Source organism: Neofelis nebulosa, chromosome 11 (assembly GCF_028018385.1).
Source record: "Neofelis nebulosa isolate mNeoNeb1 chromosome 11, mNeoNeb1.pri, whole genome shotgun sequence".
Taxonomy (NCBI): Eukaryota; Metazoa; Chordata; class Mammalia; order Carnivora; family Felidae; genus Neofelis; species Neofelis nebulosa.
This window is the reverse complement of record NC_080792.1, coordinates 89,054,482-89,080,155: the sequence shown is the minus strand read 5'-3', so window position 1 is coordinate 89,080,155 and position 25,674 is coordinate 89,054,482. Positions and strand designations below refer to the sequence as shown.

The window sequence follows — 25,674 nt, the reverse complement described above, 5'->3', positions numbered from 1 at the left end:
AGGGAAGAATTAGGAGACCAGGCGCAAGAGTGCCCGTTTCAGGTTTCCTGGTGACTTTTCTTTCCCGTTTCCGTGTGAGACAGGGAGATACTCTGCCCCAGCCAAGACGGTGGTCTCTCTGAAGGAGGCCTGGGTCCCACGGCTGGCACCCTGGAGCGTGTATGTCCCGAGGCCTTGCTTTGAGGTGGCCTCTACTGCCTCAGGGAGCCCTGCGGGCAGATCCAGAAGGAGCCCAGATTAGAGCCTGCCTGATTGATCACAACCCAGGGATTAGGGGAGGGCAGTTAAGCATTTGTTCAATCTTGCTCCAATTGTCTCCTCTTTTCAGACAGAATGACTAGTAATCCTGCTGTTTAAGGCTGTGCTTTGTGAACAATAGAGTCTTGGATTGAAAGGCACCATACCTCTCAGCTGTTTGCAGGCCACACCTGAGCCGCGGCTGGTTCTGAGGTCCCGAGGTTACAGCCAGGGATCCAGGGGTCTCAGGGAAGATTCTGTAGCAGGTGGGGCCTGCTCCACCCGCCCCCAAGTGTGAGTGCAGAGCACTGGCTGGAGGAATTCTCCACCAAGCTGCTTTACTGTAGGGCCACGTCCGGGTCCAAAACTAAGCAGCAGGGCAAGGAGGCGCAGAGAAACAGCTCCCGGACCGTCTCCCAGAGGCGGGCGCCGCTGGACGCTTTGTGCGCTTTTTAAGTTTCACTCTCGCATCAGCCCCGCAGGGCGGGGGCGATGGCTGAGGGCTTCTCTGTGCAGGGCGTTCTCCCGGCTTGTGAGTGGATCGGGGCAGCTGTTACTCTCCAAGGCCGGAGTCCCCTGTGCACAGTGGGTGGCCCAGGGAGGAGGGCTGGTCTTCATAGGAATTGCAGGCTGGTGGAGATGTGGGGCGAGGCTTCCTGGGTCTGACAGCCGAAGGCTCTGGGTGGCGGCCCCGCCTGGGGGTTGTAACGTCACCGTCTTTTATTTATTTATTTATTTATTTATTTATTTATTTATTTATTTATTTATTTGTTTTTGGGACAGAGAGAGACAGAGCATGAACAGGGGAGGGGCAGAGAGAGAGGGAGACACAGAGAGAGGGAGACACAGAATCGGAAACAGGCTCCAGGCTCCGAGCCATCAACCCAGAGCCTGACGCGGGGCTCGAACTCACGGACCGCGAGATCGTGACCTGGCTGAAGTCGGACGCTTAACCGACTGCGCCACCCAGGCGCCCCAACGTCACCGTCTTTTAAAATTGAGGCACCCGGCCATCTCAGTCGGTGGAGCACACAGCTCTCGATCTCGGGGCTGTGAGTTTGAAACCCCACGTTGGGTGTAGAGATTCCTTAAAAATAAAGTCTTAAAAAATAAATAAATAAAATATATCAGCAGGGCTGCCCCTTATGTTTGTTTGGCAGCAGGCACTTCTTGCATTTGGGCCTTAAACAGATGGTGACGCTGGCCTCTGTGTCCCCCCTGCCCCCCGCTCACCCCCACCCAGGCCTGTGCGGGAGAAGGGTAATCAGCATTGAGAACCACCACCCCTACGTGGAGAAGTTAGATTTGTGGACTTGATAACCTCCCTGTCCTCTGTGGTGGTGAGGACAAAGTGGGCAAAGCTGAGAGGCCTCTGTTCTCTCAGAGACAGAAGGCAGCTCTCAGGCCGTGTGTTTCACCTGTGTCCTGCCTCTGAGCGGCTGTTCCCGGGGTCACGCATCACTCGGGCGCTTCTGGAAGCCTGTCTCCTAATGAAGTGGCTGCGGAAGGGGATCCTGCCGTGAAGTCAGGCACCTCAGAGCAGGTGAGGAGCAGGACCGAGTGAGGAGGTGCTCCTTGCTGTTTCTGCAAGGCCGCTGGTGGCTGGCGGCCCGGCCCCATCAGCGAGGGGGTGACCGTGTGGGCCGCCTGCCCCTGTGCTGCTTCTCGGGAGCCTTCCTCCTGGGTGCCTACAGCCACACCCCCCTCCCCCCCCCCCCCCCCCAGCACTGTCCTCCCCGCTCCGAAGAGTCCCGGCAGGTTCCCGCAGGGAGCCTCAAGTCAGACACGAGTGTCGTGAGCCATTAGAGCAGCTGCTGGTGTTTAGTGAGTGTTGCCCAGCCCCCCGGGGCCCGTGCTGGACGCTTCTCTCACGTGATCTCATCTCATCTTCCCAATGACCCCACCAAGTCCGCACCGTGATTAACCTTATTTTGTGAATGTGGGAACACAGGGATGAGGGGATGTGGCGGGGCCCCACCAGCCTGGCTTTGGACTCCTTTCGGAGGCCCCGCTGCCCGGCGGGGGGCCCCTGGGGTTCCCGGGCAGGACACAGTGCCTGTCAGAGCTTCACTTTCTACATCTGTGGAAAGAAGAGGGACAAGCCGGCCTCCCAGCTCTGCCCTGAGGATAAAAGGACATGGGCTGGGACTAGACTTATCAGTGTCCATGGTGGCCCCCTGCCGTCACAGCCCCGCCGACCTGTGTAGCCCAGGGATGTTGGGGAAAGGATGGAGCGTGACGGCCGGCCAAGGCACAGTGTGGCGTGTGCTGCCCTCTCCTGCGGATCTCTTGCTCTGGGAAGCCGGCCACCATGTCATGAGGACCGGCCAGCCGCTCTCTGGAGAGGTCCGGAGAGGTGGTGAGGAACTGAGGCCTCTTGCCCACAACCAGCACTAACTTCTTGGTCCCATGAGTCAGTTCCCTCACGAGTGGCTCTTCTGGCCCCAGTCAGGGCTTCCGATGTCACTGCAGCCCTAGTCAGCATCTTGGCAGTGACCTCCCGAGAGATCTGGAGCCCGAACCACCCAGCTGAACCGCTCTTAGGGTCTTGAGGCACAGAAACAGTATGAAACTAATGTTTATTGTTTTTTTTTGTTTTTTTTTTTTTAACATTTTTTTATTTTTGAGAGACGGAGAGAGACAGAGCATGAGTAGGGGAGGGCCAGAGAGAGAGAGAGGGAGACAGAGAATCCGAAGCAGGCTCCAGGCTCCGAGCTGTCAGCGCAGGGCTCCACGTGGGGCTCAGAGTCCCGAACGGTGAGATCATGACCTGAGCCACAGTCAGACTCTTAACCGACTGAGCCACCCAGGTGGCCCTAAACATTTATTGTTTTGGGGCGCCTGGGTGGCGCAGTCGGTTAAGCGTCCGACTTCAGCCGGGTCACGATCTCACGGTCCGTGAGTTCGAGCCCCGCGTCAGGCTCTGGGCTGACGGCTCAGAGCCTGGAGCCTGTTTCCGATTCTGTGTCTCCCTCTCTCTCTGTCCCTCCCCCGTTCATGCTCTGTCTCTCTCTGTCCCAAAAATAAATAAATTTAAAAAAAAAAAAAAAAAAAACAAAAACATTTATTGTTTTAAATTTTTTTTTTTTTAACATTTATTTATTTTTGAGACACAGAGAGACAGAGCATGAACAGGGGAGGGTCAGAGAGAGGGAGACACAGAATCCGAAACAGGCTCCAGGCTCTGAGCTGTCAGCACAGAGCCCGACGCGGGGCTCGAACTCACAGCCCTCACAGGCCGCGAGGTCATGACCTGAGCTGAAGTCGGCCGCCCAACCGACTGAGCCACCCAGGCGCCCCACATTTATTGTTTTAAACAACTCAGTTTTGGGGTAATTTGTTACCCAGCCGTAGACACCCAACACACAGTGCCATACGTGCTCTTTCCTTTCTGATGTTTCTGTAAGTGTTCCCTGTTCGTGGGCAAATCTCGTCGTCTTTCCAGTGGCCACAAAGGTGCCCGTTGGTTGGCTCTCCCTCATAATTGCAGGTCTGTTGGCTGGCAGGAAGGCCTTTACACAGAGCACTGTGGTTTGTCACGTTCAGAACGCAAAGGTCACATCTGCTTTGCCAGTACACAGAACTTGCCGTCCTTGGGCTGAGCTTGATGGCTGGCAGGGAGGTGACGGGGCACAGGGAGGCAAAGGAGGAAGGAGCCTGGTGCACAGATCCCTGGCTGATCCACCGGTTTCTCTGGTTTCGTTTGCATGTGTGCTTTTGTTGAGGGCGAGGCACGGATGTTCTGGAACTTTTCAGTCTGAGGATGGGAGAAGATTTGTCTTCTTTCTCCCCAACATACCTTGTCTTTCTCTTCCCTTGGCATAGTTTTACAGACCACTTGGGACTGGAGTGGTTCCCTTTTTCCCGGGTTGGTCTGCAGAGAGCAAGGCCTGGGCCTGTCGGAGAACCGAGGGCAGCTGCTGGTCTTTGCGGGACAGGGCTCTGGACCGGCGGCAAGGGTGGCGAGGGCTCCCTTTGGAAGTGGGCCGGACGTCGGAAGGCCACAGAAAGAAGACAAGGAAGGTGCAGGCTGGGCAGGGAGGCCTGGGTGCAGTTGGCCTGCTTTGTGGGAGCCAGACCGGCTGGCGGGTCAGAAGAACTGCCCTGGCCTGAGGGCAACGTGCACTTACAGCCTCTGCCAGTGATGCCCCTGCTGCTGGCACAAAACATGCAAACGGGCTGACCTGGCTGGCCAGTTTTAAGAGAATGCCCTGCGGGTCGGGTGGGAGTGGAGACAGTTTTACAACCTCAGGCTTCTCCAAGTTTGCACACAGGGGCCCTAGATATTCCCTGTAAGATGCCTCACTGAAGTCCGGGTGACTGCCATGTCCTGAAGGACTTGTCCCTTACCTTCTCAGTCTCCAGGAAAAGTAAGATGACTTCATGTGGGATGAGGAGAGAGACCGCTGTGTTCAACTTGGTTTGGTCTGCTCTGTCTTATTGACTTTATGTGCCTTTAAACTTTTTTTTTTTTTTTCAACGTTTTTTATTTATTTTTGGGACAGAGAGAGACAGAACATGAACGGGGGAGGGGCAGAGAGAGAGGGAGACACAGAATCAGAAACAGGCTCCAGGCTCCGAGCCATCAGCCCAGAGCCCGACGTGGGGCTCGAACCCACGGACCGCGAGATCGTGACCTGGCTGAAGTCGGACGCTTAACCGACTGCGCCACCCAGGCGCCCCTAAACTTTTTTTTTAATGTTTGTTTGTTTATTATTTTTTTAAAAGTTTATTTATTTTTTTTTTGAAAGAGAGAATGTGTGCAAGCAGGGGAGGGGCAGAAGGAGAGGGAGACAGAGAGAATCAGAATCCCAAGCAGGCTCCACAGGGTCAGCATGGAGCCCGATGCGGGGCTCGAACCCACAAACCGTGAGATCATGACCTAAGCCAAAACCAAGAGTTAGACACTTAACTGAGCCACCCAAGAGCCCCAAATGTTTATTTATTTTTGAGAGAGAGAGTGTGTGTGCAAGTGGGGTAGGGGCAGAGAGAGCGGGGGACAGAGGGCTCTGTGCTGACAGCAGAGAGCCCTACGCGGGGCTCCAACCCACAAACCGTGAGATCATGACCTGAGCTGAAGTCGGGCACTTAATCGACTGAACCACCCAGGCGCCCCCGTATGTGCCTTTAAAAAGCTTTGTTGTACGTATTTCATTGTCTAGTTATCCCTAATTAGTTCACTCAACAGAGCTTATTTAAAAAAGAAAAAACGCAACACTTTTTATTGAGCTGTAACAAATGTGTAGAAAATGTACAAATACTAAGTAAGTGCATTGCTGATGACTTTGTATAGACTGACTCCAGACCAACTAACAGGACATCATTAGTGCCCAGAAGCTCCCGCCACTTGTCTGCCAACCAGCTTCCTTTTTTTTTTTTAAGGTTATTTACGGAGAGAGAATGAGCAGGGAAGAGACAGAGAGAGGGAGACAGAGGATCTGAAGCAGGCTCTGTGCTGACAGCAGTGAAGCAGATGTGGGGCTCGAACTTACAAACTGCAAAATCATGACCCAAGCTGAAGTCGGATGCTTAACTGACTGAGCCACCCAGATGCCCCCCACCTTGCCTTCTAAAGCCATCAGCAGTTTTTGAACAGCACTCGCATGCCAGACATTGTTCTGAATCCTGGAGATTGAGCAGTGAAAAAGATAAACTGTTTGGCGATGCTAAAATGCCAGGAAGGAAAATAAGAGAATAGAGTGGAGAGAGAGGATAGGGTGGTAGGGGGTTTTAGATAGGATAGTCAGAGAGGACCTCTCTGTAGAAACCTACATAGACTTAGGAAACAAGTCACATAATGTCTGGGAAAGAAGGAACAACAGGTGCAAAGGCCCTGAGGTAGTAGTGTGCTTGGCAAGTTTGAGGAACAGTGGGGAAGCCAGGGTGGCTGGAGCCAAAGGAGACAGAAGAGGTGCTGGGAGACAGTCAGGGGCCCAGTCTTGGAAGACTTGGAGGTCATGGTAGAGACTCTGGTCTCGATTCTAAGTGTGAAGAGAGTTGCTGGAGGGTTTGAGATGGAGGAGTGACGTACCCTATGTACGTTTTTAAGTGCTCACTTTGGCCGCCCTGGACTGGTAACGCCCTGGGAGACCAGATAGAAATTCAGTGCTGCAGGAGCCTACCTAGCACAGTGGTTACTGAAGAGGTTTGCAGATAGCCTTTAGGAAGTGGCACAGAGGGGAGCGAATCACCTCTGTGAAGGAGTTGAAAACAGCTTGCCCTTTAGCTATGTGTGGGGACTCCCATGTCTCCCTTGGCGGGTGTGGGCTTTCAGTTGTCCCCTGGGTCTCTGAGCTCCTGGGACGTCAGAGCTGGGCACGGAGATACTGCTCCCCTGCTGCACCCCAGCCGCGTTCTGAGGGAGTTAATGCACTCTCGGTGCTGACCAGTGCAGCTGGCTGGATGGGACTAACTATGTGGATCTTGGGCTTGACATTGGAGACCTTCAGGAGAAACCAGGCCAGTATAGCCCTGCTGTGGGCTTCCCCAGGGGATCTGCTCTGAGAACTTTACCGCTGGCTTCTAGGGACTCACGTAGTCCTGATGTCAGAGCTGCGGAAGCTGGCGGGAGTTCTAGCCTGCTTGCTTGGGGCTCCTCTCTGTGCCTCCCTCCATCAGTCCCAACCTCCTCCCTTCCTTCTTTCTTTCTTTCCTTCCTCCCTTCCCTCCCACTTTCCTTCCTTCCTCCCTTCCCTTCCTTTCTTCCCACCTCCCTTCCTCTTTCCTTCCTTCCTTCCTTCCTTCCTTCCTTCCTTCCTTCCTTCCTTCCTTCCTTCCTTCCTTCCCACTTTCCTTCCTTCCTTCCCACCTTCCTTCCTTCCTTCCTTCCTTCCTTCCTTCCTTCCTTCCTTCCTTCCTTCCTTCCTTCCTTCCTTCTTTCCTCCCTCCCTCCCTCCCTCCCTCCCTCCACCCCGCCCTCCTTCTTCCATCCATCTCCAGAAACCTTTTCTTTCCCAAACAGAAATTGTGTCCCCATTGAGCACTAATCCTCAATTCCCCCTATCCCCATCACCACCCCTCTCCTTTCTGTCTCCTCAAATCTGCCAATTCTAGGCACCTCCTATAAGTGGAATCATAAAGAATTTGTCCTTTTGTGTCTGCCCACTGTCACTTAACATAATGCTTTCAAGGTTCGCCCATGCTGCTGGGGGTGGACTTTTTAGAAACAAGTGGGGTGTTAGCACTGCATGCCTGCCCCTGTCCCCGGAGTTACCAAGAAACAAAGGGGGAAGAGCAGGGCAGGTCCTGGATAAAGTAACTCACTTCGTCCCTACGCCCGGAAGGCTTGGGCTCCACAGCCCCTGGCTTCACCTGTCTGCACTTCTCCAGGTGGGTACACCTTGAAACCAAGGCTCCCACCCCACATTTCGTCCTCCATGGAGCATATGACCACTGGAGATTCACTCACCATGGGTTCCCAACTCAGGCTCATTTTTTTCCTTCTGTGAAATGGGTCTCAGGCCCTGACTCTCAGGTCACCTTTGACCCGATTCAGCCGGCTTCCCACAGCCAGCCTGGACCTGACCCCGTGTGCCAGGCTGACTGCGGGCAGGGGGGGAGGAGTGCTTCTCAGACTATGACTTTTTTATTTATTAAAAATTAATTAAGGGACTTTGATGTATCAGGACTTAAGAGGGGCTGACAGGTCACATGGTCTCTGAAAGCACAGGGCTGGTAATCCATTTAAAAAAACATTTTCTTCTTCTTCTTTTTAACTTAATGGAGGAAATCATTAGCTGGGAAATTGGTAGAACTGATTTATTCCTGTTTTGGGGAGGGGGAATGAAAGAGAAAATCTGCTCTAATTGCTGCTTGTTCTAGAAGTATGTCAGCAAAACATTCCCATTAGCTGGGCCCGGTATGGGTGGAGGCAGAACGCTGAGATTTCTTCCCCACATTCAAATCGTACTCTGAGTGGGGGCAGGGGGCTCTTTCTGGGCCCAGGTGGGTGGCCGTCGTGTCCTCGTGTCCTCAGTGACACATCTTAAAAGTCCCAGCAGACCTGCGTTGGCCCCTGGGGCACATCAAGAGCCCCAGGGATCTCCTCCTCAAGCCCTCGTTCCCAGGGACACGGGACCAGGACCCCCATCTGGGAAAAAGGACTACGTGCCTCTTGGGCTCTATCCGGTTCCAAGGAGAGGCAACTGCGTTCACCCTAAAAATAACCAAACATGCAAACAGCTTCAAAACATGCAAATGTTTTTCATATCTGTGGGCCAAATAATTTAAAGGTACAGCTGTTTTTCCACTGTCCCAATCTGTTTGTTTTCCCCCCGAGCGGGGTGGGGCTCTGGCCTGGTCTGGGGCACTTCTGGGGTCACTGTCTACCAGCACAGTGACCTGGCTGAGGTCCAGCCGGGCACGGAGGCCTAGCCACAAGCTCCCGGCACCTGTCTTATGGTAGACGTCTCCTGCCCTGGGGACACCCCAAATCTGGCAAGAGGTGAGCACCCCCTTGCACTGTCTGTCACCCCTTCAGGCTTGCTGTGCATGTGGAGGGGTCTGCCTAATCCCATTTTCCAAGGTCGTCTGGCCCAGAACATAGGTAAATGAGTTTGCAGAGAGTAGGAGGCTATCAATAGGCAGGCAGGATGTGGAGAAGGTGAAAGGCAAGGGACCACCAAGGTTGTGAGGCTCAGACTCTCAGAGGACCCCAGGTCCCCTAAATCCATGCCAGAGACAGCTGCCCTGCTGGGTGCCTGCCTCCCCCCCCCCCCACCCCCACCCCCAGTGGCAGAATCGGATGCTTCAGGCCCTTACTCACCTCTCGCTCTCCTCCCTCCCCATTCAGAACCAGCTACTGTGAGCCTTCAAAGCACATTGTCACATCCGTGGCAGGGGGACTCTGTCTGTTCCTGTTAATCCTTCCATAGACATGCCACCTCTGGGGAGAAAGCCCATCAAGTTGGGGAGTCCTGTGGTGCTGAGTGTGGTCACCCCTCTGGATGGTGGGCGAGACTCCAGGGTGAGAGTGGGGAGGGGCCACCATCAGTGGGAGCCGGTCCGCAGTGGGGGGAGGGGTGGGCTCACCTCCGCAAAGTTTTTATTCATGCATTCATTCATTCGTTTGTTCATTCGTTCATTCATTCGAAAGATTCGTTCAGTGTCTGCTGGGTACCAGGTGTTCTTATAGGCCCTGGGGGGACAGCAGTGAATACAACCAACCCACAGCCTGCCCCCCCCCCCGAACCTCCGTTCCAAGGGGAGAAATGGTTTATTTGTTTTTTTTGTTTGTTTTTTTTTTTTAATTTTTTTTAACGTTTTTATTTATTTTTGAGACAGAGACAGAGCATGAACGGGGGAGGGGCAGAGAGAGAGGGAGACACAGAATCGGAAGCAGGCTCCAGGCTCTGAGCCATCAGCCCAGAGCCCGACGCGGGGCTCGAACTCACGGACCGTGAGATCGTGACCTGAGCCGAAGTCGGACGCCCAACCGACTGAGCCACCCAGGCGCCCCGGTTTTTTTGTTTTTAAAAAAAGAACACACTGCACCATGGATGGATCTGAAGACATGCTAAGTGAAAGAAGCCAGACACAAAAGGGCAAATACCGCACGATTCCACTTGTATGAGAAACCCAGAGGACTCAGATTCACAGGGACAGACAGTAGAAGGGTGGGTGCTTGGGGCTGGGGACCGGGAATGGGGAGTTGCTGTGAAAAGGGGACCTGGAAATGGGTGGAGGTGACGGCTGCACGACAGTGGGACTGTACTTCATGCAGCTGAACTGGACACTTAAAAATGGTTAAGATGGCAAATTTGATGTTATGCATTTTACCACTGTTTTTAAAAATTTATTTTTAAGAGAGAGAGAGAGAACCAGCAGGGGAAGGATAGAGAGAGGGGGAGACAGAGGATCTGAAGCGGGCTCCATGCTGACAGCAGAGAGCCCGATGCAGGGCTCAGAGTCACACGCCGTGAGATCATGACCTGAGCCGAAGTCGGACGCTTAACCGACTGAGCCCCCCAGGCGCCCCTGTATTTCACCATAGTTTAAAAAATAAAAACAGGAGGAGAAGGAAAAGTAGGTGGAATCTTCAATAAGGCACAAGCTGTGCAGTAAGTGAGGAAGGTCAGGCCGGTGCTGGGTTGGGGTTAAGGTTCAGAAGGGGCCCAGAGTGGAGGCCGCAGGAGGGGAGGGGGCTCTGCGCGCAGGGCAGGCGGGTGCTGATGCTGGGGAGGCCGGCAGGGTGGGGCCTGAGTGGGTGAGACCAGGCCACTTGGGGCACGGGTTTGAGGCGGATGCCTGTGGCCCTTCTGTCGGGGGAGGCAGAGGCCACTCGGAAAGCGAAGAGAAGGCTTTGCTGGGGGCCCGGGGGCGGACAGGCTGGGGCTCCTTGTCCTCGGTAGCATTTCCCAGCTCTGGGTGACCCACACCTGTTCATGGGCTCACACCAGGAGCTGTGGTTCTTTGTGGCAAATTTTTCTGAGTCCTCCCTGCCACTCCCCAGATGCCACTTCTCCCTCCCCCGCGTGGGCTGGTTGGGGTAGGTCAGGGCCGGGAGTGGGGTGGCTTGGCTAGGTTTCAGTTTCTGCCGTTCAGGCTTTTGAAGCTGCACAGACTCCTGGAAGCACACAGCTGCCCCTGGGCCCTTGACCTGCCGTGGTGTGGGGCCCTCCTGCCCTTCCAGAGTCGCTTCTGAGGAGGCCCGTGCAGACTGGGCAGGGCTGGGGGCTGGGCTTCAGCCCCGACTCTTCCTGCCTTGCCCATGCTCTTGTCTATCGGGGTCTGAGTTTCTGCTTCTGCAAAGCGAGAAGGTCTGGACATCACAGTCCAGACTCTGTGATGGCGGACGGCATCTGCCAGAGCTGCTGTGTGCATATGGGAAGGTCTCTGTGGGTGCCCAGCCCGGGACCGGGGACCTTCTGCGCGTCCCCACAGGGGTCCCTGCTGCCACTTTTAGGAGTTGGGGGAGGGTCTGTTCGAATCCTGTAGCTGTAGCCCAGACATTTCAGGAATGACCTTAGGAGTTGCTGGGGGAAACGGCAGGAGATGGGGTTCTAGAATAGGGGTCTGGGGCCAGTAGGGGCAGCAAGAGAGGGGCAGCGGTTCAAGGATCTGCGTCATTATGGAGTCCACCGAGCCCACTGTCCAGCCAGCCTCTCTTTTGTTCCCTGAGAGCCCAACCACCTGCCCTCTGTCTGTTTAGAGGGGGCCTCAGGGGCCAGGCTGCAGATAGAGGCCTGCTCCACTGCCGGGACTGTGTGGAGTATGTAGGGAGAGAGACGGATGGAGGAGGAGGACCGTGGAGCTGGGTGCCCCCTCTCAACAAGTCCTTAGGGCTGTCTAGGGTGGTCACCACCAGCCCCACACGACTACTTAATTTTAATCTTAAACTAAAGTGAGGTAAAACGAAAAGTCTCATTTCCCAGTCACGGGAGCCCCATGTTAGGTAGTAAATAGCCGCATGAGCTGGTGACAGCCGTACAGAACAGTACGGGCAGAATACGTCCGTCCTTGAGGAAAGTTCTATTGCGTAGTGCCCGTCTTGTTTCTGGTGCAACCCCATGATGGCGATTGTTGCCCCCAATTTACAGATGAGAAAGCTGAGGCTCAGAGAAGAGAATGACGTGCTAGTCATGGAGCCGGTGGGTGCCAGAGAGTTCTAGAACCTGGGTCCATTAGGTTGCAGAGCACAGATGTGGGGTTGCTGTGCTCATGTGTCCTGTTGCCCAGAGAGCTGCTTCTCGGGACCAATGAGACCAAGGCCCATCTGCTGGCCACACACAGGTGTGGAATGGGACCCCTGCCACCTGTGCTCTGTTACCTAGTGGGGAGTGATCTTTAATGAAAAGGCAAAGGAGCCTCCCAGCCTGCACCCTTGAGACCAAATCCCTCAGGAGGGGCTTCCGGCGATGTCTCCAAAAAACTCTTTTTATTCATTCATGTATTTTTATTTGCAAAATATATACATTTTATTTTTTTAAATGTTTATTCATTTTTGAGGAAGAGACAGAGCACAAGCAGGGGAGGGGCAGAGAGAGAGGGAGACACAGAATCCGAAGCAGGCTCCAGGCTCTGAGCCGTCAGCACAGAGCCCAACGTGGGGCTTGAGCTCACGAACCATGAGGTCATGACCTGAGCCGAAGTCCGATGCTCAACCGACTGAGCCACCCAGGTGCCCCGTAAAATATATACATTTTAATATTTTATTTATTTTTGAGAGAGAGAGAGAGATGGGCAGAGAGCGAGGGAGACAGAGAATCTGAAACGAGCTCTGCAGACAGCAGTGAGCCTGATGCAAGGGCCCAAACTCTCAGACGGTGAGATCATGACCTGAGCCGAAGTTGGACGCTTAACCCACAGAGCCACCCAGGCGCCCCCAGAAAACTCGTTTTAAAAGAGAGCTGGGGCACGTGGGTGGCTCCGTGGGTTAAGTGTCCAGCTCTTGCTTTCGGCTCAGGTCATGATCTCACAGTTTGTGGGATCAAGCCCCACATCAGGCTCTGCACTGACAGAACCAACCCTGCTTGGGATTCTCTCTCTCTCTCTCTGTCTCTCTCTGCCCACCCCCCCCCCCACCGCCACCTCTCCCCTGCTCGCACGCATGCATGCACTCTCTCTCAAAATAAATAAATAAACATCTTTAAAAATTGAGGAAGCAATAGCCAAAAGGTGGAAACAACCCACATGTCCATCGAAGGATGAATGCATGTGGTGTATCCATCCAACGGACTACACAAAGGAATGAGGCACGGACACCTGCTGCAACGTGGAAGAACCTTGAAAACGTGATCCTGAGTGAAAGAAGCCAGACACAAAAGGCCACACGCTGTACGATTCCATTTATGTGAAATGTCCAGAATAGAGGAGTCCATAGAGGCAGAGAATAGATTGGTGGTTGCCAGGGGCCGGGGGAAGGGAAAGCCAATGGTATCGGGTCTTGGGGTGATGAGAATGTTCTGGAACTAGATGGAGATGGTTGCACAGCATTGTGAACGTACCACGTGCCGCGGAACTGCGTACCCCAAAACGGCTAAAATGGTAAGTTTTAGGTTATGTACGTTTTGCCACCCTGAAGAAGTGGCACAGAATGGCAGAATCTAGGTGGTGTGGGTAGGGAAGTCCTCTATAATATGTTACAGCGTTGCCCCGTGTCTGAACATTTTCATAATAAAGGGTCAAGGGGAAAAGACTGAAGGGAGGGGCGCCTGGCCGGCTGTGTCGGCGGAAGGTGCGACTCTTGATCCCGGGGCTGTGAGTGTGAGCCCCACACCGGGCCTAGAGCTTACTTACTTAAAAATAAATAACAAATACATAAATTTAAAGGTAAATGAAAAGACTGTGAGAAGAAAGTGTTTGCAAGGCTGTGGCTTTCAGGCTGGACTCCAGCATGGGCTACCCTTTGATCTTTTCTGTGTCGGGACAGTGAGGCCAAGCCCTCTGTGCTGGCTTCAGGCTCTGCTGGTCGATGTTGGGGAGCAAGAAGAGGTGGGGTGTTGGGGGATGTGCCTGCCATGGAGAGAGGGTTCCTCAGGTGGTAGTGTTTCCCAGTGCCCATGCCCCTCACTGTCCCCAGCCGCTGGGGCGTCCCAGCGCCTGGGAATGCAGATTGGGAGGGGGTGGTGGGGTTATCATCCTTGTCGCGAGGAATGGAGACCAGAGGCCCCAAGCCAGGCCTCCTGGCTCCCTCCCCAGCCCCATTTCTGCTGCCCGGAGTCTGAGTGAGCCAGTGGCGAAGGCCCGCCCTGGAGCCGCCCTGGAGTCGGGCTCTGCACGGAAGCAGCAGGGCCACAGCAGGCAGGTGGGAGCACGTGTCCGCTGAGCTCCCCCCACCCACCTCTGCATCCGTGGCCTGGACCAAAGAGCCCTCGGCAGGGGACACGCTTGTTCCTCAGGGTGGGCAACGTGGCTGGCGCTCCTGGGGCCCGAGACTCGGGGTTCGGCCACTCTGATTTGTAGAAATGGGGAGGCAGGTGGAGGTCCACCCTGCCTCCCCAGACGCCAGGGCCCCTGGTGTCGCCCAGGCCATCGGAGGGGCTCTGTCCCCGTCCCCGTGGCCTGCCCGGCAGCGAGACCTCAGGTGAGGGCACAGCTCTCCGCAGGCCGCGCGTGATGGAGCAAGGAGCCCGGTGAGAAAGCCCCAGGCTCCTGCCCCAGCCCCCTTCTCCTGCCCGTGCACAGGGCTCCTTGCCCCACTGGGCCGCCCGTGGGCCCGAGGCTCGGGCCGCCACCGGGGGGAGGCTGCGCCCGGAGAAGGTGGGGATTGGCTCTCCGCTGACGCCTTCCCTCTGGCATATGGCTCCTCCGCCCGCCTCAGGCTCTGCCAGCGGCTCCCCCTTCTCCATGGCAACTTCGCTCAGTGGTCCCAGTGGAGGAGAGAGAACCAATTCTCCCTCTTCCCTCCCTCCCTCTCCTCTCCCCACCCCTTCCTCCTGGCCTCCCTTCCTCCTGCGTCCCCGCCAGCCCCGGACTCCCGCGTCTGTCTGTCCGTCCGTCCGTCTGGGGACCTCCACGCTTGGGGTGCGCTCCCGCCACGGGCATGGGTCGCCGGCGGAGCTGCGAGCCGGGGGCGGCTCCCTGAGGCCCGGCAGGCGGCATGGGGAGCTGGGCCGGCCTCCGCAGACATGGGGGGCTGCGGGCCGAGCCTCGGCCCGGGTCCTGCAGCGCGCGGCTCCAGCTCTCACACTCTGTCCCCTCTCTCCCCCTTCCTTACATTTTCCTCCTGAAAGGTAATGTTCTGCGAAAACTGTCACAGCCTCAGGACGGGTTTATTAGCAAGGAAGGCTCTGTCTGGTCACGTGGGCTGCTTGTTTTCTCCGAGTAGCTGGGATGGAGGGAGACGGGGAGGGAGAGGCATGGGCCGCCTCGCCGCTGGGAAGGGGCATGGCAGAGGTGGGGGCACGGGGTCCCCTTCTGGGCACCCGCGAGTAGCCCGGCGCTGTCAGTTGCACTTCCATTTTCCCGTGTAATTGCTACACAGCATGGACGGTCTGCTTTCCTGGACCTGGTCTGACCAGAGGAGGGCACGTTTCGAGGCACGCGCGTGCGCCCCAGATGGGGCAGAGCTCCCAAGTGGCCCTCGGAGGGTTTGGTTCTCTGCCTAGTTCTCTCTCACCTGAAAACGGAGTTCAGTGGGGGAACGTTTTGTCCTCGTAGCCAAGAATTTCCGAGAGGATACGGTGCAGCGAGAATCATCTGCTGGCTGGTTCCTGGCAGCACGGCCGTCTGTTTGGGACGGTCCCTCGGCAGAGTTTGGTTCAGGCAGGGTTTTAAGGCCGCTGCCCAGTTCCCCATCTCCAGCCGTGGTGCTCAGGATGGCTTCTGAATGGCTCCCCTGGAGGGGGCTGCCAGGTCCCGAGGCAGTCTCCAGATTTGCACCCCAGGGCGGGCAGCCCCCTCCCCTCTACATCTGCCTCCCGGGCAGCAGACGGACAGACCTCCCTTCCATCAACTGGAGCATCTTTATGTTGATGGAAAGTGAGGCCCAAAGGGAACGGATTTAGCACCCAGTTCTTAGAAGCCACGGGTTAAATGGTGCCTGAGAAGAAGCGCTGTGTGATCTTTAAATAGAAAGTGAACGCCAGGTGGCCCATCTGACTCCCAGGGGCGCTTCAAAGTTTGGTGCAGGTACGAGGGAAACAACCCCAGACTCTGAAGGTGGCGCCCGCAGTGGGGGCTAAAACGGCAAGTATGTGTCTTAGAGTCAGGCTCCTGGGCGCCTGGCTGGATTATGTATTTTGTTTCAGTGTCCTCTCTGACAGATCGCCGTAATGATGTCGGCCCGAGGCAGGGCTCCCCGTCTGGTTCTGTGGTCTGGGTCTGTGGTCTGGTTCTGTGGCTGGACCGCTTCAAACTACATTTGCATAGCTCCCAAAGCCACGTTCCTCCCAAGCTGCCCTGCACGCTGAGTTCTTGAGGCTCCCCTTTGATGATCAGGTCGGTTCCTGCTGGGCTGGCCGAGAATGCTCTCCAGTCTGCAGACGCCCGTGCTGTCTTGCCCTCCCTTTGCCTGGAGCCTGGAGTCTGTCACTGAGCCCCTCCTGGCATCTGGGCGCTGTGCAGGCTTCTTAATGACATTACCTGCGTCTGGACTCTCTAGTCGGCCGGCTGTAAATTCTGATAAGTTTATGAGTCGTGAGACGGGCGGGGAGGCAGCGTGCTGGTTTGCTTTTGGTTTGCCGGCGAACGGAAAATCCGATGTGACACAGAAAAGGTCTGCCCCACCAGGGGCAACGACCCGCTCTGTCTCCGCTCAGCCTCTCCGCGGAGGCCGGCCCGGCAGGCTGCAGCTGGGGTGACTCTGCCCTGGGGTCTCCCGGGTGCACAGGGCGGGGGCTGCTCTGGTGATACGCATGTGTGTGCGCGGTCAGAGCGGGGCTGGCGTTGGAGGAGGGAAGCGCCATCCGCCAACCCGCCCGCTTTCATCCCGAGTGAATCCTGAGTGCCTCGTGCCAGCCTCCCCGCTCAGTCCCCCGGCACAAGGAGCCAGCCTCCTTTCTTAGTGTAATTGCACGTTGCAGTGACTCACTTGAAAGCTTCTCGTAAAGAGCGGCGGAGGGTGTGAGAGCAGGTCGGAGAGGTGGGAGCCCGGCTGCCGAGGGCTCCAGCCAGAGAAAGCGTGGAAGGCTCGTTCCAGGAAAAGTGGAACAATCACCCGTTGGCTGGCTTTCAGGCGGTGAGCGACTCTCTCTTCCTTCATTCCCGGGGAGCACTGGGACTCGGGGAAGGGTGCGGTGGGGAACCTGGTGGTTCGCACAGATCTCACGAAGCTCTGAAGCGGAGATTGGTTTTATTTGGCCCTGAGTGCTGGCATCCGGCACCCGGGCTGTGCCAGGCAGGGGTGGCAGCACTGGCTCAGCGTCGGGGATTCTAGGACTCGGGATCATGTCCACCTGGGAGGCTGAGCCGACGCCCCATCCCCGCCCCACCCCCCGGACTTGAGAAAATCCTTTGGTGGTGGCTGTTGATCTCCGGGACACAAATGGTTTAAGAAAGTGAACAGGAGAAAAGCTCGTGAACGTTAACAATCCCGGTCTGTCTTGTGATGTCCCTGACACACACACACACACACACACACACACGTGCATGCAGCCACGCATAGGTACACGCACACCCCACACTCATGCACATGCACACTTACACTGCCTGCACACACAGGCAGTCACGCATGTGCACACCCCACACATTCACACACACACGTGCACACGCACCCCCCGCGTGCACAATACACGCAGCCGCACGTACACACACACCCATGCACACAGTCACACGTGTGCACACTCGCACACACGGATACGTTTTTCCCGTCTGCCATCGGGGCTGCGCGTATCAGTTGGCACTGTGCTTGCGGTAACGTGATCTCCTACGAACGGCCCCTGGTGTTGATACGATCGTACAGCTGTCCCTTTGGTGCATTGCTTTTTAGCTCCGTGTCTTACCTGTGTGAGACAGACCATTCCTGGCCACTCCTGGAAAGAGCTGCCTCCCTTCCCAACCGCTCCTCTTTTCCATGCCCTCTGGGCTGTGTTGTCAGAAGTATTACAGAGCCCGGCACGTTTGTGTCTGCAGGGAAAGCCCCGGTTGCCAGCTTTCCGTCCTGAGCCTCTGGGTGTCTCAAGCCAAAAGGAAGGGGAGTCGTCAGAGACTGCTAAGCTTCAGATGTGCTGAGCAAGGCTGTGTGTGCACACGTGTATACGCTGTCTATAGTGCTCATAGTTAGGCTTCCTTAGCTTTGCTTCTCATTTTCCGGTTCGTGTCTCAGAGCACAATCTCAGCAGACTCTGACTGCAGGCACCTTCACAAATCCCATCTAAGTTAACTTGAGAAGTGCTTGGTGTGGTCCCATTTTACATAGGAGCAAACTGAGTCTCAGAGGGGTTGAATAACCCACCCAGGGAAGTCAGAGCTCAGATTCCATCCATTCATTCATTCATTCGTTGGGCCCCAGGCCACCACACGCTGGGATGAGGAGGAGTTTATCCATCCCAGTTGTCTGAGGCATTAAAGCAAAAGGAAAGAAGCAGAGAGCAGGCCCTGAAGGAGGCGATGTCCCAGGGCCTGAGTGGTGAGGCCCTCACTGCCCACCTCCCCAGCCCCCCATTCCTGCCCAGAACTCAAGAGTTAATGCCGCACTGTGAGAACTTTCATATTGCCTGGTCCGGACCCCCTCTTTATTCTGCTTTTTAAAAAAAATTTTTTTAACGTTCATTTATTTATTTCGAGACAGAGAGAGAGCGAGAGAGAGAGAGAGAGAGAGAGAGAGCGAGCTCATGAGCAGGGGGAGGGGCAGAGAGAGAATCACAAGCAGGCTCTGCACTGTCAGCACAGAGCCTGACATGGGGCTCAACTCACGAACCACGAGATCATGACCTGAGCTGAAATCAAGAGTCAGACACTTAACCGACTGAGCCAGCCAGGTGCCCAATTCTGCTTTCTTTTAAAAATTATTCTGGCATTGTCACGTCGTCGGGAGGACAGTCTGCAGAATGGGGTCTGTGTGCTTTATGCTGAGAACTTAGGTGTGGGTGGGTCGATGTAGTAGGAGGGGCATATTGTATATCAGGAGACCAAGCCTCCGTTTCCTCCTCCTCCTTCACACGCCTTAGCACAAGGGAGGGAGGTGTGAGGGTGCCTGGCAGTGGACCCCATGAATCGGTATGCGGGACAGGGGTGGGATGGTGATCGTGCACTTAGACTTTCAGGCACTTTACTCTCTGACCTTTCAGAACAGACCGTATGCACATCAGTTACACCGAGAGATCGTATGCATACAGATGTGCCGATAGCTCTCAAATGGGAAAGCACGTGGTTTCGACAGTGGTGCTGGGTGGAGGGTACGTGAAAGTTCTTCCATTATTTTTGCAACTTTTCTGTGAGTTAAAAATTATGTGAAAGAAAAAAAAAAAAACTTAGGCAGTTTGAGGGCTTTTCCCCAAAGGTGGACGGAATAGTGACATGACAGAGGAGGGTTTGTACCTCTGGGACCCCACAGGAAGCCACATGGTTAAACCGTGGGTTAGCGCCCCCCCCCCCCCTCCCGCCACGGGGGATGGCTGGCGGGGGGCGGAGAGGGAGCCATGGGGGTGAGACCTTTTAGGCCACCAGCAGACTCTCTAGAGGCAACTCCCCTGGGCACAAGGGCCCGTGAGGTCAGGCTCCTCCCCACCTCCCTCCCTGGGCTCCCTGAAGGGGCACCAGGCTGGGATGCTTTCTCTTCTTCCAGGGGACACAGCCTGCCGACTGCCTGAGGCCAGGAGAAAATTGTTTGTGTTTTTTGATGGTTTCTTGATGGGGTGCAAATGCACCAGCTATGCCAGCCTTGTGGCTGCCATCGCCTGGACTCCTGAGAGCCCCCTGCAGTAAATGGCCACCCTCCCGTCCTTGAGGCAGCTGTGGGGAGGGAGTCCTAGACCTCTAGTCCCGCCCCCGCCCCATGCAACCTCCCCACGTCCCTCCACTGTCTCCCTGCCAGAGCCCAGCTTAGTGGGAGTGGATGAACTGGGTGCCTGATGTGCTCTGTTCAGTCCAGCCCAGCCTAGCAGCAGCTGCCCAGTGTGTGCCTCGGTTTCCCCACCTTGTTGCCCTAGCAAGAGGAGGTTTCCTCACCAGGTCCCCATCACCTCTCTGAAAGCAGCCCAGCCCAGAGGGTAGCAGGCAGGACAGAGGCGGCAGCCCGGAGGAGCGCTGGGGAGTCGGGCAGTTGGGCCATTTCTGTCCTGTCTCTTAGGTGAACACCCGGCACCGGGCGGTTGTGGGGGGGAGGGAGAGGCGGGGATCAAAGGGTGAAAGCAAGTCAGAAGACCTTGTCCTAATCCCCTATTCTGCCATCAGCCTGGGTGTGAGACCTTGGAGAATTCCCCTGGCCTCTCTGAGCTTCTCTCTCGTCTGTACAACAGGGTTAATGGCAGGTGCCCTCGGGAGCCTGGGAAGGACAGAAGGGACGGTGTGAGGGGAGCACTTTGTTCCGTGCGGGCGCCCTCCCTTGGCCCGTCGCCCTGTGCCCTTGTGAAGCACTTCACAGCTTTCTAGGCGTGGGCACACCATTATCACAGCCTGTGGCTTTGTCAGGGCTGCGGCAGGCTGCGCAGACGGGGGACCGGGGGGACAGTTAATTTTAAAACACTCTTGCTGCCTGGTGTCACTTGCCTGCTGGGCCCCTGCTTAACTGCATGGCTGAAGGCCTTCCCTAAGCCTCTGGACTCCTGGGATGGGGATACTGGGAGGTAGGCGCTGACCTGGGATGGCAGGAAGGGTAAGGAGCCTGGGTCCCGGCTCTGTGACCCACAGAAGGTGCTGATCCCGGGAACCTTAGCTTCCCTGAGTGCAGAACAGAGGTGCTGGGTGACAATATGAGACTGTGCTTGCCTCACCCGCAGGAGTGAGATGCCGGGGTGACCGTTTTACAGGGCTCTCCTCCAGTGCAGGACTTACAAATGGATTGGTCTCAAAGGACCACTCCGGATCAAAGCCCGTCCTCTTAGGATCAGGGCCTGGTCAGCTGCTGCCTTTCGTGCTTCCAAACGTTTGGAAGTCCGGTGCTGTGTCGCAGCTGGGGGGGACCTGCTGTCGGGAGGCGTGGTCACTACGCTTGCCCGTGGCCTGGAAGAGGAAGCCTGTGCTCTGCCAGCTGCCTGAGCACACATGGCACGGCAGGGTTGCTGATGGGGAAACCAAGGCACAGGGGGGTGACCCAGCTGGAGCTGCTTGTGGCCATGGCGCCAAGGAGGGGTCTCGCCTGGACCCACAAAGAGAGCCAGGGCCAGAATTTATGCCTGAATCACCACCTAGCCCTCTGCCTTCCCAGGCAGCATGCGGCATGCTGGGATTCCAGGTCAGTCTAGGCAGATGGGGAGACTGAGGCGGGACAAAGTCCACCTTCCTCCCCCTGACACTGGCCTCTGCCCCACTGTTCCCCACTTGTAGCCGTGGGGGGCTCGTGCTGGGGACATGGTGACGCCCCCTCCTTTGCAGTGCTAGCCTGCGTCACAGCCTTCTCAGGCCCGGCTCTCGCCCCGCAGTCAACCCGGGTTGGGCTGATGCGTGAAGGGGCAGGTGGGTGCTGGGCCCTTGAGAGTGTCCCCCTAAGTGGCCCAGGCTGAAGACTGGTTGGTCACTGTGAAGTCATCTGGAAGGCAGGGCTCCAAGTGGAAGCCGTGCCTACAGCTGGAGGAAGAGGCACTGCCCAGTGGAGCAGAGTGTGCCGTCTGACGGGCAGCTGTGCTCTCTGACCGCTTGGCAGTCATGGGAACCAAGAGTGGCGGCCAGGAGGAGGGGCTCCTGCCTTGGCCTGGCAAGTGTCACATTCCTCTGAGCCTCCCTGCCTGGGCGCTCCAGGAAGCCTGTCTCTAAGAGAGGGCTCAGGGAGGAGCACCAGCGTGCACCTGCCAGTGGGAGGCGGGGGGGGGGGGGGGGGGGGGAGGGGGACGGGTCCCCAAAGGCGCAGAGCCACTGCCCCCATGGCCCTCAGGCCGTTGGATGTGGTCTAGCTCAAGCCTTCACTGTGGCTGGGAAACAGGCCCACAGAGGGCCAGGGTCCTCCTGCAGCCCCCAGGGCCTTGGTAGCACCACTCGACGTGACCTCATCTGCAGCCTGATAGCTGTCAGGACCCAGGCCCAGTCACTACAGGGCATGGGGCCAGGGTAGGATTTATGCCCCCCAAGAGCAGTGGACTGTGTTAAGGAGGGGGTGGCAGAGCCTGTAGAACCTGCCTGCCTGTCTCACTGCAGGGCACGTGCCTGCCCCCGGGCACTCTCTGCTGCCCTGTCCACCAATAGCGTCTCCTGGCTGGCCTGGCTGCCCTGGGCTTCCAGCTCATCTCTAGTCCGCGAAAACTTGCTGGCTGTGTTAATACTGCTGTGCAGAGCTCATGCCTGGGTTGGCTTTGCATCCGGTTTGTTGGTGGATCTTACAATGGCCTTGTGAAATGGTCAAGGCAGATGACCAGACTGTTTTCCACGGAGGGGCAGAGAGGTTGAGGGAGCTTCCCAAGGTCAGACAGCTGCTCTGGACCAGAGTTTGGACTCCAGATCACTTACCTAACCGATATTTGCCAGGCACCTGCTCTGGCCAGGCCCTAGGGAGACAACCATGAGTGACCCACAGGGCCTGAGCTCCAGGGCGAGCCTGTGGTGGTGACATTGCCTTGTAAGAAGGGCCAAGAGGAAAGTCAGCGCTGGGTTCCCCGGGGAGCTGACCAGCCCCCAGGGAAGCCTTACCTGGGAGAAGAGCTCTTTGAGCACAGGAGGCTCAGATCCCAGGCCCAGAGAGACACCAACCGGCTTGGCTCTGCCGTGTGACCTGAAGCAAGGCCTGTTCCATGTCTGCTCCCTCCTCCTTCACGAACTGGTTGAGCCAGGCCACTTGTTGTCACCTCAGTGGTCTTCCCAATATCGGTGGAGAACGTGTGTAAAATGCAGGGTCCCGGCCCTCTCATGCAGAGGTTCTGTCATACAGATTTGGTTCTGATTCTGAGAGGGAGAACCAGGCATCTGCGTTTTGAACAAGCTCAGTGAACCTTTGTAAAGTGGCTCATCCCTGTACCTGAGTTTGAGAAGTGCTGGACTTGGCTTCTCAGAGCCCTGTGAGCTCAGGGCTTAACCCTGCCCCCACGTATGGTAGCATCCGCGGAGCCGGGACCGTCACCTGCCAGGGGTTTGTAGATGCTGAATCATCTGCGCTCCTGTGCCCTGCAGGAGCCCAGGTCCCAAGTCCTGAAGCTTTCAGAGGCCTTGGCCAGCTTCCCACCTCCCTGCCCCCGGTGAGAGGTTCCCCCAGAAATCCAGATGGGGAGGAGATGCCGAGTCAAAGGTCAGAGTAGGGGCCGAGTATTTCTCATCAGAGAAACCTGTGGTGCCTGGATTAGGACCTCACCCAGGGAGTGCTTCCAGCTGCTTGCTCGGGGCTGGCGTGCCTGGGGGCTCTGGCAGAGCCGGACTAGCCTGACCGGACACGGGGGCCTAGAAAAGGCTGTCCAGGTGCCAGCGTGGGGAGGCTGGGTGGCTCCACACCCAGCAGCCACTGCCCCTTGAGTGTGTTCATAGCAAATGCAAGAGGACTTCTCGCTGGCTCCTCAAGTGCCCTGAGCTCATTGGCTGCAGCCCTGGTGATGGCCTGGTCACAGGCTTGCCCAGTCCTGTGCGGGTGCTGGTGTTGTCTCCTGGCCAGGACACCGTTGGTTCTTCTCCCACAGACGCCCGGAGCAAGGGGACACTGGCTAAGTCTGGGTGGCCAGCTTGGGCCGTGTCCTGCTTGCCAATGCCACAGACCCAGAGTACTGTTTCACGGGGCTGCCATCACACCTGACCGCAAACGGGGCTTAGAGCAAACGAACGTCTCATAGTCCTGGAGGTCAGGCTGTCTGCAGGGCCGTGTATGTCTCGCTTCTGTAGGCCCCACCTGTTCTTGGCTGGTGGCTGTGTCACTCTGATTTCTTTTTCTCTTTTTTTTTTTTTTATGTTTATTTTTGAGAGAGAAAGAGAGAGCACGAGTCGGGGAGGGGCGGGGGAGGGGGGGCAGAGGATCCAAAGCGGGCTCTGCGACGACAGCACACAGCGCAATGTGGGGCTCGAACTCACAAATCACGACATCATGGGGCGCCTGGGTGGCGCAGTCGGTTAAGCGTCCGACTTCAGCCAGGTCACGATCTCGCGGTCCGTGAGTTCGAGCCCCGCGTCAGGCTCTGGGCTGATGGCTCGGAGCCTGGAGCCTGTTTCCGATTCTGTGTCTCCCTCTCTCTCTGCCCCTCCCCCGTTCATGCTCTGTCTCTCTCTGTCCCAAAAATAAATAAAAAACGTTGAAAAAAAAATTAAAAAAAAAAAAAAAAAATCACGACATCATGACCTGAGCCGAAACCAAGAGTCGGATGCCCAACCGACAGAGCCACCCAGGCGCCCCTGTGTCGTTCTGATTTCTGCCTTTGTCTGCCCGTGGCTGGCCCCTCTGTGTCTCTCTGTGTCTTCTCTTCTCCAAGGACCCTTGTCATTGAATTTGGGGCCCACCCTAAATCCAGGATGATCTCATCTTGAGGTCCTTAACTAATTACATCTGCAAAGACCCTGCTTCCATATAAGGTCACATTCCAGGGTTCCCAGGTGGACATGAATTTTCACTCAGCAGGCAGAATGTCACCAGGTAAAGGGCAGGTCTGCTGCGCCGGCCAGGGGAGCCGTGGGCTGGCAGCTGGTCCCAGCAAACAGATCTGGGGCTTTTAGCAGCCTCAGGCTCTGTTGTCAGCCAAGGCAGTTTTGCCTCTGTTAATAGAATCAGAGAGCCCAGAGCAGAGGAGGTGGTGGCCGAGGGGGCAGCTACCCTGGAGAAGAAAAGCAGAACATGGCTCTGAAAAACCAACCAGGACCCTAGGTTGAGTCCCCGGGAGGCAGACTGCACAGCATAAGAACTTCCTGGAGGTACCTTGCAGGTGGTGAGCATCCCCTCCTGGGAGGTGGTCTTAGCAGCCCCCCAGGGTGGGTATTGCAGAGCTATCCCGTCCCCAAGAGCTCTGAGCCTGCACTTGTCTCAGGGATCGACGGCCCCATCCAACAGCCACAGTACGAGCTCAGGGACCCCAGACCCCAGACCCTCCCTCTAGGCTGGCTCGTGGGTTTGCAAGGCAGGGGCGGGGTGGGGGGTGCCCCTAGTATCCAGGCCATCAGCTCCTCTGGAAGTCCCAGGCCCCTCTCTCTGCCCCCACAGAGCCCTCGGCCTCTGTAGCTGGGTCTCCCCTCCCCTTTCTCTGTCTTATGGCTCAGATCCTGACCCCCTTGCCCCAGAAGCCTCTCCCAGGGTGACTGTCCACAGAAGCTGCCTGTCTCACACCCAGGGCCTTTAAAATTTTTGGTTTTTGTTTTTGTTTTTAATGTTTACTTATTTTTGAGACAGAGAGAGAGCATGAATGGGGGAGGGTCAGAGAGAGAGGGAGACACGGAATCCGAAGCAGCCTCCAGGCTCTGAGCTGTCAGCACAGAGCCCGACGCGGGGCTCGAACTGACAGACCATGAGATCGTGACCTGAGCCAAAGTTGGAAGCTCAACCGACTGAGCCACCCAGGTGCCCCAAAGTTTTTTTGTTTTTTTTTTTTAATTGAGGTAAGATTCGTTTAAAATTAACTCTTTTAAAGTGAACAATTCAGTAGCATTTAGTACATTCACAATGTTGTGCAAATACCCCCTCTGTCTAGTTCCAGAATATGTTCATCACCCTTAAAGGAGACCCTATGCCCAACTCTGGAGCTTTTTTTCTCCTTTCCTTTCCTTTCCTCTCCTTTTTTAAAATTGTGATAAAATACATGTAACAGAATTTACCATTTTAGCCTCGTTTAAGTGTCCAGTTTGGTGGCATTAAGCACGTTCACACTGGATGCACTGAAACCATCCATCTCCAGATCTCTTTTCTTTCTCCAAATGACACACTGTCCCCATGAACACTAACTCCCCCAGCCCCTGGCACCCCATCCTACTTTCTGTCCCTGTGAATTCAACTCTTCTGGGTGCCTTGTA

The 25,674-nt window shown here is 56.2% G+C and overlaps 1 protein-coding gene across 15 annotated transcripts in view; it reads left to right on the top strand.

Moving 5' to 3' along the window:
• The window catches only part of PITPNM2 (phosphatidylinositol transfer protein membrane associated 2), a 144,488-nt gene that overhangs the window by 50,612 nt on the left and 68,202 nt on the right, over positions 1 to 25,674 (top strand). Inside the window, exon 1 of one of the 15 annotated variants that reach the window (XM_058691397.1) lies at positions 14,646 to 14,909. The exons of 13 other annotated variants lie outside the window; for them this stretch is intronic. The gene's annotated coding sequence lies outside the window, so the exon portion shown is untranslated. Of the gene's footprint in view, positions 1 to 14,645; positions 14,910 to 16,607; positions 16,856 to 25,674 lie in introns of those variants that run through there. One more of the 15 variants, XM_058691398.1, reaches the window with a different exon arrangement.